Genomic DNA, 14493 nt, shown 5'->3' on the forward strand with positions numbered 1-14493 from the left:
TTGACTTCCAATTTTCGTTTTTCTAATGCAGAAACCAAAAACGAAAATCTAGCTGTTTTCCATTTTTCCACTACGTCTTTTGAATCAAATAACCAATTACCCATAATCTCATGGACAATAAAGTCCATACAAAGTTGATTAACTTTTTAACAGATGGCCTGCTTCACATTTCAATTTTGTTTTAATTGAAAAATGTATTTGATTCATATCAATCGATTCTTTAAACTAAATGAACAATTCACTTCGCCATTGTAATAGGTGAATTGAATCATGTGGAACAAAGAAATAATTTGTGAATCGCGAACAGTAATTTTGGGAACAAATATTAGCTGTAGACTTCCTTTTGGATTACGTGGCTGCAAAACTTGTTTTGTAGATACAGAACTTCAAAGTGATTTGGGCATTCGATGTATGGGACATTGCAACTCAAAAGATGCTAGTCAACCTGCAAAGTAAACACTTCTAAAGTAAGATAAATATAACTAAACTAGAAAAGGTACATTTCCTGAAGAGAATGTGTGTGCTTCCTTCAGTTGTCTAAAAAAGGCATGCATGCTGCTGGGAATTCAGTGTTGTGTTCGAGACCACCGAGACCGATTCAAGACCAAGACCAGAGCCAATCGAGCCCGAGTCAAGACCAAGACCAGAGGGGGGCGAGACCGATTCAAGACCGAGACCGGGAGGGGGACAAGGGGTACGAGAGTCAAGACCGAGACCAGAAAAATGCAAGTCATATTCAATTTAGTCAAATCACCACAATAAGAGTTTAAAATGTCCAGTATTTCTGTGTTCATATTTCAGAACAACATGTGCATTTTTTAAACATTCAGAATAGTGAAAAATGCACGCTGAGGGAAAATAGAGCCACTCTACAAATTATTACTAACCCAAACACAGCGGAGAACAATGGGCATTCTACACCTTCAGAGAAGGGCTAAGGATTTATAAAATCATTATTATAATAATACAATTATATTATTATTTTCAATTATGTTCTTATTTAGTCTATTCAGTTTGTTTTGGAAAGAAGAAAAAAAGATCCAATCAGGAAATGTCTTTGCTGGTCTCAGGGAAGATAAATCTAGCTAGTTAAGTCAGCCATTGGCTAGGCCATCAGTAGCTACAGTAGATAAAGGCATCTGCCATTCAACTGTATTAGGGCAACATTTTGGAGTGACAGTGGAATCAACCAATCACATTTTGACTTTAAAGGTGGGACCGTTTTTAGAAAAACTTGAAGGCCAACAGGACAATAGCGAGCAGTAGTGTTCCCATGGCCTAGCTAGCTAGCTTTTGTTGTCGGCTAGTTTGCAGCGGCTGCAGTAGGTTTTTTCAAAGAGGGTGTTGTTGTAAATTTGTTAGCTTCTCCCTTTTCAAGAATAACTTTCAAAAATAAGTTTAAAATGATCATTACCTGGTGAGTGGAAGTGTGTTTCTTATTGCAGCACGCTTTCTGTTGTTAGCCATCTCTTTGAAAATGACGTGTGTGAAACATTGTAGTTAAAGTGGAACTGACAGCATTTTAGCAACATAATCTTATTCAAATCTGTTAATATACAACCCCAGGAAAAATTTGACTTTTAAAACAAAACGACAAGAGACCACTTAGATATGTTCATTTTCACATTTTAAAAATTCTTAGAATGTTTCGGAATTATTTATACTAAGGCATTTGTGAGAATTCTATAGCAATATAGAAAGGGAAAGAGGCTGTGCGTTTGGACAATTAATAGACACTGCAGTAAATAAAACTGAATAAAAACATCTGTCTTGTCCAGGACCTGAGTCTACACAGACCGGTGCGCCATAGCCAATCAGAGCTACAGTAGGCCACACAGGGCTGTTATCATTCACTTTGAACTGGACTGTGTGTTTACAGGCAGTTGCAACAGCGTGACTTTAGATTATTAGAAGGCATTTGCCTAAAGCCACAAAGTACACCTGAATGGATTTCTGCAAATATGTAAACACCACGGAAGTGCTCTTATATTTGGGAACTTTACATTCCTATTGATCAAACAACCACGAAAAGGAAGGCTCTCTCTCCCTCAATTATGCACCTCAACAACAAGTTCAACAACTAATGCTAGCCAGAGCAAGATGAGCTCAAATCAAACAAATTAACATTAGATAAACCCTCTCAAACTTTATTTAGCTAGTTGGCTGTAAAAATTGCACTGATAAAGATTGGAAATTGTAGTCTCGTATTCCTTCTGCAGCTTGCATGTTTGTCCCAACCAAGCACCCAAGCTAACTGGCTAAAGTTGGCTAGCTTGCTAGCTAGCTACTTCTAGACACAAATGAGAGAACACTTCACTCTGACCATTTTACTTGCCGTAGCAGAGCGGGTTAGGCTGTTCACATTTGTTCTAGAGTGTTCTTGACTAACTATTACTTTTTTGCCTATGTTTACTGACACCGGTCATATTCATTGGGTGTTGTACGTTCCTAAATTCATCAGTTGTTCTGCGCTCTGGCACACTCAGACGAGAGTACTCTGAAATTGGAGTAGATAGCCAGAGTGAATTTGTGAATGTAAGAGATATGCAAACTGGATAACAGTTGTTCAAGTTCTTGCTAGCTAACCAAATGACACCTGCATCACCTGTATATAGCCACCAAAGAACTACATGAGGGGAAAAAGTCAGTCACTCACCGACTCCTCCAATGGCATGTTATGACATCCTCCTAGTAGCTAACTAGCTGGATGTCTAGCTAACATTAGGCTCTGTGTTTTTAGCTTTCTACATAAATAGATACGCTAGCCTATTAGCTACGTTATGACTGACTTGTGCTCATTGCCCTTGCTAGTTTGATTGTATTGACATTCCCAGCCTTAGTTATATTTTTCTGTTTTTGTCCAGAATATTGAGTCTTTTAAACTGAAGCAGTGCATCCCAAATCGAGGCAGCAAACAATGTACCAGGCCAGCTGTGATTTACAACCTGATAGCAATATTTTTTGGACTACCAAGAAATGTATTGGTTAATTATATGAATCATGCATTGAACTGCATCCATCTATTCTGCCTTAGTGTACGTCATGAAATGTTGAGTCAAATAAAACGTATTTTTAAAACCTTTTATGAAGTTGGTTTTGTAGCAGGTTAAATAAAATTAAAATAATAAACTGGGAATTTCATATTTTTGACTGAGCCTCTGTCCACCCAGGTCCATCCCTGTATAAGCCCCTGATGCAAACAGTGCATGATGACAAATAGCCTACTAACCAACACGTCGGACTAAACTTTTTCAATAACTGGTTTGCATACCCAGTGTTGCCTTAGTTAGCATTTACTAGTAAATATCATAAGTTGAAATATCTTTCCTACCCTACCGGCTACCGATGTCATTCTTCTGTGAGCTGCTTCATGCCAAAACCAGTTGAGTTTGATGGGTTCGTATTTCTAAACTTTAGATATTGGTAATCATCAGTTATACTAGAGACATGAGGGGTGCCATAGTCTCTAGGGTCTACACCAGAAGTTAATGGTTATCTGTAGGAGGAATGTATATGGTGGATGCAATTAAGCTAGGAATGTACCGAGTGAAGGAAAGATAATCACATGTTGGCAGACACTTATAAAGATGGAGAGATGTGGATTAGTGAGGAAGGAGGTTGAGGTCAGGTCACCTTAAGGGAGAAGGAACAGTTTGTGGCCCGTATCACTTAACTTCCTGCCTAGTAATAAAGATGTAATGTTAAGAGAGAAGGAGGAGACTCCACCCAAATTGGGGTATATATGCTAGCACTGGTGGAAATATGTATTTGTCTGTTTAGCTGTTCAATCCTTTGGGTGATTAAACTTGGTTGGAGCTTTTATAGTGTCCGTCAATTTCTTACTATGATATTTAGAACCTAACAGTTGGCGCTGCGAGCAGGGTTCACCACGATTTATAGTCAAACCAGAGAGTCCAGATCAGTGGAGCAAGAGCTGGCAACAAACAAGGTAGGCACAGTTCCTACACCTGTTTCCACTGATTTTGACATCTTGGGGATATGAGAATCGTAGGCTGAACAATAATAGGATATGGACCTAGAAAGCCTGAGTTTATTCAGTAGGCCCATTGTGTATCGACCGGTCGGTCGTAAATATATGGTGTAGGGTAGGTTCCATAAGGATAGGTCCCGAGTAAGGGGGGGGTACATCTGCGAGTTCCAGGTAAATAAATGATGTAGGGTAGGTTACATAGGGATAGGTCCCGAGTAGGGGTGATCCTCTGCGAAATCCATGGGTGTCATGACGGTGTAGGGTAGGTTCCTTTAAGGATACGTCCTGAGTGGAGGTTTTCCTCTGTGAGATCCATATAAATATAAGGGGTAGTGTAGGTTCCATTAAGAATAGATCCCAATTGGAGATTTTGCTCTGCGAGATCCATGAGTGACATTACAGTGTATGGTAGGTTCCGTATAGGATAGGTCCCTAGTCAGGGTATTCCCCTGCGAGATCTGTAAGAGGGACAAAAGTCCCAGCTGTAGTGGCAGTGAGGCAGTAGAGTGTATGTGGATAGTGATAGATGGTTGCCTATACATTCTGAAAGAAAGCCACATTCATGGTTAAAAGAAAACAATAAGAGACTGAACGCTGTTTGATTTGTGTGTATTAGCAGTAGCAATATGGAGAGAGGTTGGTTTATGCCCTGTTGGGACAGGGAACTGTGACAAATTATGTTGAAATAGGAAGACAAGTGTAAATCATTTTGGTAATGTGAGTTAAACAACAAGTGATATTTGAGGTGTAACACTGGAATAAGACATTAGGTCACCCATATTCTCCAGTAATACGTTTGCAGACGCTATAGTATTGGTTCTAATACAAGGTATTAAGTGCCGTGACCAATTAATAGGCACAAATACCATAACTATTCTCCGGGCAAGTGGGTATCGCTACCTTGGAAAATAGTTAATAAAAGGCGTATATTAGAGCCGGAGTGAGGAAATCTAAACACCGATAAACCCGGATTTAGAAGACGTACTCAGCTGCAGAAAGACTGGGTACGTGAGAACATTGATAGAATTTGTACATCGGCTTTGATGGCAGGTTTGAAACCTGTGATCAAAACGGCAATTGCGGGGGTAGTGGACCAGCATTCTCACTACGATAAAATAGTACAAGCAGCGTTGAGAGTGGAAGCTAATTCCATTCATTCCGCAGCTGTACGGGTGGTTAATGCAGCCACAGTGAAAGTCACTAACAGTGATTTCAATGGCCCAAGTAAGACAAGGAAACAGGGAGGAAAGGGAAAATCAACCGTCCTGTTTTAGGTGTGGGGCTGTTGGTCATTGGAAAAGGGAGTGTAAGGTGGGAATGGAGCCTGCTGCATTCGGAGGAAATGCTGCCATGCAAGTGTTTGCATCTTTTTCAAAAGAGCAGCAACAAATTCTCTTGAAAGCAGCGGGACAGGAAAATGGTACATAGCAGTGTATGGCCTCGGTTAGATCAATAGTGGTTCATAGAGATGACTGTTTTTATGTGAAGGGAGACGTAGGAGACCACGTCTTACACAACTTTTTTGTTTATAGATGCCAGGGATCAAATATCACAGATTCCTTATGATAAGAAATTGGCTAAATTTGCCAAGGAAAAGGTGTTTTGGGTTGAAGAATCTATGCGAAATGCCAGGGGAATGGATTCTAAAGAGGTAACAAATTAAAATTATCTGGCCAAACACTTCTTGCAAACTCAGACAACCTTGGGTGATTTTAAATCTCGTGAGACATTTTATGTCGTCTTGTTATGAAGTAGATTTACAGAATGGACGAAAGGGAGGACGGATCACGGAGGAATTAGCATTGGGGTTACCAAACCTAAAATGAACTTTTAATTGTTTTTGTTCATGGACATGAAGGGCATTGTGGTGCGGTGGTTATGGAGAATCATGGGAAAAAGAGGCCAGTGAATCGTTAGACTCGGTTTGCGAGATAAAGGTCGCCGTGTCTAAGGGTAGTACTTGCTAAATAAAGGATACGTAAACGATGGGTTGGATTAAAACAAACGTTTAATAATTGGAGTGAGGACAGTGGATTTACCATTATCATGTTTGGTTTATGATTAATACTTTTGGATTGCTGATTAAGATGTAGCATAGTGAATGCTAACGAAATGCACACTTTCTTATCCAGGAGAGGAGGGGGTTTCATTATCTCTCTTTGGAATGTTTCCCGAGACTGTGGTCTTGGGGAGAGCAGTTAGTGATATTCGGCAGTTTTATAAGTATAAAAGTCTCCGGATTAGTCCGTAGAAGGGGCTCGCAGATAAGTAAGGCCTAATGTGTTTTTGACGTACGGTTTACCACACACTCACCAGCACGCACCCACAACTTACCGGTTATGAATATGGGTTAGTGGTGTTAAGACTGTGGGATTTATTGTGAGAGGTCTTTTCAATTTGGTTTTAAATTGGGTATGCAGAATGATGGAAATGTTTGAAATATTTTTAAATGGTTTCTGAAGGACAGGGAAAGAAAAGGGAAAGGAAATATTTAATGGTGTTGAATGACCTGTGTCCTGAATTTCTGGTGAGGCCTGATCAACCTCGGTACAAATGATCGAGACAGGTGGGATTTAATTATAATATGAATGAGAGACACCAGTCTCTAGTCTATTTTACCATTACCTTATAGGATACCATTATCTCCTTATGGAGTTATCAAGAGTTGTAATTCTGAATTGATTGGTTATTAGAATTTTGATTTAGCATGCAGTGTTGTTTGTTTTTGAATCACGATGTAAATCATGTTTTCAAAGGGGAAATTACCAGTTCCCTGACCCTGTCACGCCCTGACCTTAGAGAGCCTTTTTATGTCTCTATTTGGTTTGGTCAGGGTGTGATTTGGGGTGGGCATTCTATGTTTTGTTTTCTATGTTTTGGCCTGGTCTGGTTCTCAATCAGGGACAGCTGTCTATCGTTGTCTCTGATTGGGAACCACACTTAGGTAGCCCTTTCCCTCCTTTCAGTGTGGGAAGTTGACTTTGTTTGTGGCACTTAGCCCTGTAAGCTTCACGGTTGTTTCTTTCGTTTGTTGTTTTGTTGGCGTCATTCCAAAAATAAAGGATATGTACCCTCACCACGCTGCACCTTGGTCTTCTTCCAGCATCGGCCGTGAGAGACCCTTTGGTAAATACACAAATGTATTTTGTTCAGTCTGCATATAGAAGGGAAAATATATGTTAATAAGGGTTCACAGTTACTCCAAATGGATTGTGATATGTGTATTGCTGATTTCATTTTTGTCTTTGTTTCGATACAAATTTCACGAGATTGGGTCTGCTGGATTGTTGAGATTCCCCCCGATGGGTTAGAGTTCTAACTCCCTGATCTGGTAACTCTTCGGAGAAGTTGCCAGTAAAGTAAGGGAATATGAACCAATTTTGAAAATGGTTTCAAAAGTAACAGTATGTTGTTATGCTCTTTGACATTTGTCTTAGAGATAATGGTATTACAAAAATTGAGATTGTAATAATTTATCATAGGGCAAATGGATAGTCTGGTTTGTCAGATTCAGAAGTGTCTTAAACTGTTGTTTTGCTCTGTTCTTTCTCAAGTTATGGCAAATGTGACATCAGATGGTGTCTTAATGCATGGAAGGGATCATTTGACCAGGAACAGTGTGTGAAGCTCAAAACCATCCATAACCGGCTGAAGAAAGAACGACCAAGGCGTTCAATACGACCGTGTCTTGTAACACATCTGTGACCTGAGTCCGAGCCATCAACCTGGGAACGGCGGCAGGAGTGCGCCATGAGTCCTGAGACCGTGCATGTGGAGTGAGCATGGAGAGAGATCACTTTTAAACTTCTCTCATGCTGCTGGCGTACTGGTGGGAAAATAGACCCGACAGAATGGTGGCGGCTCAGGTGAGAGACTCGTGGGAAAAACCTGTGGGAAAACCTGATTACTTTCTTTGGATATTGAAATCGGGACATTATTGAGAGCCATCAACTGTGACAGGTATAAGTTACATATGTGCCGTTGGGAAATGAACTGTAACACTATCTGAAGAAGAAACTATGAAGACACGCTAGAAGAATGAGTGCCGGGGTGGTCAAACGTGCCCGTAATTGTTTAGTTGGGGTATTAGGTTGGTTGTGTAGGTCTGCACAGTGCGAAATGTATAGTCATTTAGAATAAGAATGCATTGAGATACCGATCTGTCATTACCATGCCACTCACGACATTAAACAGGAACAAATGGGGGTTGTAATGAGAAGAGTTATTCCCGGTAATATCTGGTCCCGTTTATAAATGTACCTTCTAACCGTGATGATGTGCCAGGCAGGTTGAGGGGGTTGAATTCAAGTGATAGACTCAAAATAAAGCACTAAGAACTGGCATTCTAAATTTGGGTTGGATAATTTATCAAAAGATAATTTATCAAACTGTGAGGGGTGGGTGCACTGCTCGAATTTATTGGGTCTAAGGAGGGTTGTTCTCCCCAGAAGGTTATTAGAGAACTCACTGGATGATAGCTTGAGTCAACCAGGAAAGGGTTTTTGTTTTACAATGTCATCATAATCCTAAAGTTAAAGCATATCAATACATATGGATTGCTTGTTGATACAGTACAATCAATTGCATACAAGGCTCATAGTCTGTGTCTTGCGTTTAATACCCAAGGATGAAAATGAAGGAGACGGGAATTGAGACTAGCATCCCATGAGCATAGAATAGAACAGATGGACGGTTCTTTCCCCAGTCTTAGTCGCATCAAGGGTGGTGTGAAATTATTAACATGTATTTTTTCCTCATTCCTTGTTCAAGTCAATATGTTTTTAGGTGTCGTGGACAATAAGAGTGATCGTTGTTCCAGATGAGGGATTGGTGGAAATGGACTAATTCATTTGAGAATGTTTTAGTATGGTTATAACTATAGTAGTGGCTAATGTGTTATGGTTTAGATGGAATGAGTTATGTGCAATGTATGTGTAGCAGGAGGCGAGGTACATAAGAGGCCTGTGTTTGAGACAGAATGTTTACATAAGGGTGTAAGCAGAAGGAAATGTGACTGTGGGGGCTCATAAATTAAGGTTGGGGTGATAGTTTCTGGGGATTATACCACTATGTATATTGTTACAGGAGATAGCTTGTAGGAGAGGGAGGACAGCTAACTGTGCACAATATAGAGACTATTAGGATGTTAAATTGAACGTTACACATACCCAGATCATGGTGAGAGTAGCAGAGCTAGTGTTGGCATTTCAGACAGTCAATTTTCAAGAAACCTTTTTGTTAGTTTGGATCCTCTTCCAATGTCATTCATCTCTTCCCCATTTCTAACAGCCAGCAAACACTTGACATATCTCCTAGAAGATTGGGGCCGATCTAACCTGAGCACAAGAGAGAGTATTATCCACAGGTAGACTGTAGTAGAATTCAGAAGGTCATTGGAGATGTTGGTGGCTAGGAGACCAGGTATGAGGTAGGGAGTATATGTGACCCGAAACAGGAGTGCTGTTTGAACGTAAACAAAAAATTTTTTTAATCAAAATGCGCTTAGAAAGAAATGCCTTCTTGTATGCCATCTGTAAATGCTAATAAAATTGTTAAATTACAAGCCTAGTTGGTTTACCCACAGAAAAAGTGAGCAACCTTCCCGCTAGCCATGATTGGCTGAGATAATGAGTGGGCTAGACATGTCGAGAGATTAGTTTTGATTGGTCTACCATATAGCACGCGTCTGTCTGTTGGAGCTGGTCAGTATGTTTAGGTAATCGTGTCAAAGGCGACTTTAAAAATAAAAAATATGGAGTCGTAAAACTGCATAAACCTAATATCAAGTTAAAGTGTACTGTTAGCTAGCTAATGTTAGCTGGCTGGCTCGCTAGCTAATGTTATGTGTATGCTCTCCACTTTCTGTATGACCGAGTTTTCAAATCAGTGGAATTCGAGGATGATAGCTAAGGAAATGGAGAAAACAGCAATCTGGATTAAATTGTCAAACTAAGGCAACCATGCATGGCATCAGACAGGAGACGCGTCCAACCACGATGTATACTGGTAAGCATTTCAGATATTACACGCTTCTAATTTTGATAGAAAGTGGTTTCATTTCAAGTGTACTGTTAGCTAGCTAAAGTTAGCTGCCTGGGTCGCTATCTAACATTGTGTATTATCTTATTCTTCGTATCTCAGACACATATTTCAAGTTAGTGTACTGTTAGCTAGCTAGCTAACATCAGCTGGCTGGCTCGCTAATTAACATTACGTTGTGCGTTGGGATTCATTGTTTACCTAGCTATCTATCTAGCTACATTTCTTAACAAAAGACTCGTCTTAGTGTGCCAGACCGCAGAATAATTGATACATTTTTGAATGCTCAACACCCGTTGAATATGTCTGGTGTCAGTAAATGTCGGCAACAAAGCGTAATTCAATTGTTGACAGCAACACAGTTAGTCACCAACGCTCTGGATAACATGAAAAAAGCCTAACCAGCTCTGCTAGCGTGAGTAAAATGGTCAGAGTGGGGTGTTCTCTCATTATGAGTCTGGAAGTAGCTAGCCAATGTTAGCCAGTTAGCTTGGGTGCTTGACTGTTGTTGTGAGATCAAAGCTTTCGGAACAACCCTACTCTTATTGGCCAGAGCGTCCAGTGTGCGCTCTGAACGCGAAACCACAGATAGGGCGAGTAATGTTCAGTGAGTCACATGGAAGGGTCAGTCCTAGATCTATCAGTAAACCACGAACAGTAGAAGAGCAGGAGGAAGATTCCATGCAGTAGTTATTTTTCACAGCAATAGCTGTAGGGACAGTAATTGAAGAATACAATGGTAATAGCATGGAATTGGATTACGGTGCAAATTAGGGATTTTGAGGTATGCGTCATGGGCAGTGTCAGTAGTAGCAGGGGTTATTTTAGTAGCATTGTTGGGATATCATTTGAGGACTCATGCCACATGAAGTGGTAACTGGGAGACCGATGGGAGTATCGGGTGCTGTTATTCAGTCACAAATTAGTGATCTGGCCATAATTGGAGAGTCTGTTGTCAGGAAATGACCCATGCATTGCAGAGCATGGTCTGAATTCTGGAGATTGAGTGTACATCAAGCATACCACCCTGCATACCATTGCTGGCTTGCTTCTGAAGCTAAGCAGGGTTGGTCCTGGTGAGTCCCTTGATGGGAGACCAGATGCTGCTGGAAGTTGTGTTGGATGGCCAGTAGGAGGCACTCTTTCCTCTGGTCTAAAAAATATCCCAATGCCCCAGGGCAGTGATTGGGGACACTGCCCTGTGTAGGGTGCTATCTTTCGGAAGGGGTGTCCTGACTCTGAGGTCTTTAAAGATCCCATGGCACTTGTTGTAAGAGTAGGGGTGTTAACCCCAGTGTCCTGGCTAAATTCCCAATCTGGCCCTCAAACCATCACGGTCACCTAATAATCCCCAGTTTACAATTGGCTCATTCATCCCCCTCTCCCCTGTAACTATTCACCAGGTTGTTGCTGTAAATGAGAATGTGTTTTCAGTCAACTTACCTGGTAAAATAATGGAAAAATAGAAACACCAGGTGGGGGTGTTGGGACAGCTTTGGTTTGGTCCACACACAGTACTCCCTGCAGCGGTAAAGATCATCATGCATTCAGGGTTAAGAGACTATGGCACTCATGTCTCGTATAAATTATGATTACCAATATTTAGGGTTTAGAAATCCGAACCCATCAGTCCATCCTCTTGAACATTTGCTTCCTACTGTTCAACTTACATAAACTTGGAAATTACGTATATTACCGTTCAAAAATTTGAGGTCAATAATGAACATGTAATATATTTAATCTGCGCTGAACTTAAAACTGTTCCATCTTAGATTTCACATCCTCAAGAGGTCATAACACCAGAGACGGTCCAGGATTTGCCTCCTCTCTCAAGCATCTTGTTGAACGTTCTCCTCAAATCGCCCCCGGTCACAAGGTAAACAACCAACTACACTCCAAGTGTTTTGCTGCTTTCTATTACTATTCACACTGACCGGCTCAGTTCGGTTTCCTTTTTTTGTGATAGTACATTGAAATGTGAGTTTCAACTGTGTCATTGTGGATTCTATCTAAAATGCCTCTGTGCAAATCACCTATACTGGCAAATGTTTTATTTTATGCTATAGTACATATTTGCACAATTTATTGAAGGAAATATAGTTTATGTTTAGTTATGCTCCACCACTGGCAGAGAAGGTTCGTTTCTGTGGCTAAGGAGGAAGGACAAGAATGAAGAACTAAAGGCCAGCTGCAGGGGATGACAGGCAGACGTCCCTGCCACTGCTCCGCCACCAGGAGACGTACCGGGATAAGGAGAGGAACATTGAGGAGTGGTGGTCCCCGGGTGATGACCCTCCAGCTGGTTTACAGGCACTGCTGGAGGTGCAACAGGCAGAGATGCCCAGCAGAATGTTACCACCTATCTACCTGTATAAAGTATGTATATCATATTGTAGTGAATTTGGGGGGTATCCCCTACTGGGACTCGAACCCATCAACTGTCAAGCCAACACCTTAACCGTTATGCCAAGAGGTCCGAACTGCTTGATGAAGTCGCAAGGTGTTGTGTTAGGGTCAGTTTGTTATATCTGGAGTACTTCTCCTGTCATAATCGCTGTCCTGTGTGAATTTAAGTATGGTCTCTCTAATTCTCTCTTTCTTTCTCTCTCTCTCGGAGGACCTGAGCCCTAGGACCATGCCTCAGGACTACCTGGCATGATGACTCCTTGCTGTCCCCAGTCCACCTGGCCGTGCTGCTGCTCCAGTTTCAACTGTTCTGCCTGCGGCTATGGAACCCTGACCTGTTCACCGGACGTGCTACCTGTCCCAGACCTGCTGTTTTCAACTCTCTAGAGACAGCAGGAGCGGTAGAGATACTCTTAATGATCGGCTATGAAAAGCCAACTGACATTTACTCCTGAGGTGCTGACTTGCTGCACCCTCAACAACTACTGTGATTATTATTATTTGACCATGCTGGTCATTTATGAACATCTTGGCCATGTTCTGTTATAATCTCCACCCGGCACAGCCTGAAGAGGACTGGCCACCCCTCATAGCCTGGTTCCTCTCTAGGTTTCTTCCTAGGTTTTGGCCTTTCTAGGGAGTTTTTCCTAGCCACCGTGCTTCTACACCTACATTGCTTGCTGTTTGGGGTTTTAGGCTGGGTTTCTGTACAGCACTTTGAGATATCAGCTGATGTAAGAAGGGCTATATAAATACATTTGATTTGATTTGTTAAGGTTGCTACAATATGCACTTGTTGTTTGAACAATTTATTGATGGAAATGTAGTGTGTATGCTTTTAGTTACACTACCGTTCAAACGTTTGGGGTCACTTAGAAATCTCCTTGTTTTTTAAAGAATTTATTTTTTTCGTCCATTTAAAATAACATCAAATTCATCAGAAGTACAGTGTAGACATTGTTAATGTTGTAAAAGACTATTGTAGCTGGAAACTGCAGATTTTTTTATGGAATACTGTGCCTTGCAAAAGTATTTATCCCCCTTGGCATTTTTCCTATTTTGTTGCATTACAACCTGTAATTTAAATGGATTTTTATTTGAATTTCATGTAATGGACATACACAAAATAGTCCAAATTGGTGAAGTGAAATAACTTGTTTAAAAAAAACTGAAAAGTGTTGCGTGCATATGTATTCACCCCCTTTGCTATTAAGCCCATAAATATGATCTGGTGCAACCAATTACCTTCAGAAGTCACATAATTAGTTAAAGTCAACCTGTGTGCAATCTAAGTGTCACATGATCTCATATATATACACCTGTTCTGAAAGGCCCTGGAGTCTGCAACACCACTAAGCAAGGGGTACCACCAAGCAAGCGGTACCATGAAGACCAAGGAGCTCTCCTAACCCGTCTCTAGGCTCTACACCAGAAGTTAATGGTTATCTGTAGGAATGTATATGGTGGATGCATTTTAAGCTTGGAATGTACTGAGTGAAGGAAAGATAATCACATGTTGGCAGACACTTAAAGATAAAGATGGAGAGATGTGGATTAGTGAGGAAGGAGGTCCAGGTTAGGTCAACCTTAAAAGGGAGAAGGAACAGTTTATTGCCTATATCACTTAACTTCCTGCCTAGCAATAAAGATGTAATGTTTTGAGAGGAGGAGACTCCACCCAAATTGGGTATATATACTACCACTGGTGGAAATATGTTTTTGTCTGTTCAGCTGTTCAATCCTTTCGGTGAATAAACTTGGTTGGAGCTTTTATAGTGTCCGTCAATTTCTTACAATGATATTTAGAACCTAACAAGTTGCACACTGTTGCTACCTGCAGATAATATTCTGCTGAAACTGGACTGTGTGGGGGGCGCATGTGAATATATTTCACCTTTTTTGCGATTGTGTAGGCTACTTTGTATCCCCCTTTTCCCTTTCCCTTTGTGCATGATTTATCTATTGTACTACATAATTGATAAGTCATTTACCTCTACAACACTACTTTGATACTTACCAGTAGGGATGATTAAGAAGTGAGTATACGCAATGCCCAC

General features: G+C 40.9%; 1 long non-coding RNA gene across 2 annotated transcripts; it reads left to right on the forward strand.

Annotated features, from left to right (window-relative positions):
- The first annotated feature begins 9856 nt into the window (after positions 1-9856).
- On the forward strand, positions 9857-12688 carry LOC120028028. Of its 2 annotated transcripts, XR_005473370.1 has the most exons (4): positions 9857-9997; positions 11803-11906; positions 12162-12406; positions 12648-12688. It is a non-coding gene; the product is annotated as an uncharacterized LOC120028028 (long non-coding RNA). The 2 variants fall into 2 exon arrangements; XR_005473369.1 differs by lacking the exon at positions 12648-12688 and having other exon boundaries at positions 12162-12624.
- The last annotated feature ends 1805 nt before the right edge of the window (positions 12689-14493 follow it).

Source organism: Salvelinus namaycush, chromosome 33, assembly GCF_016432855.1.
Source record: "Salvelinus namaycush isolate Seneca chromosome 33, SaNama_1.0, whole genome shotgun sequence".
Lineage (NCBI taxonomy): Eukaryota > Metazoa > Chordata > Actinopteri > Salmoniformes > Salmonidae > Salvelinus > Salvelinus namaycush.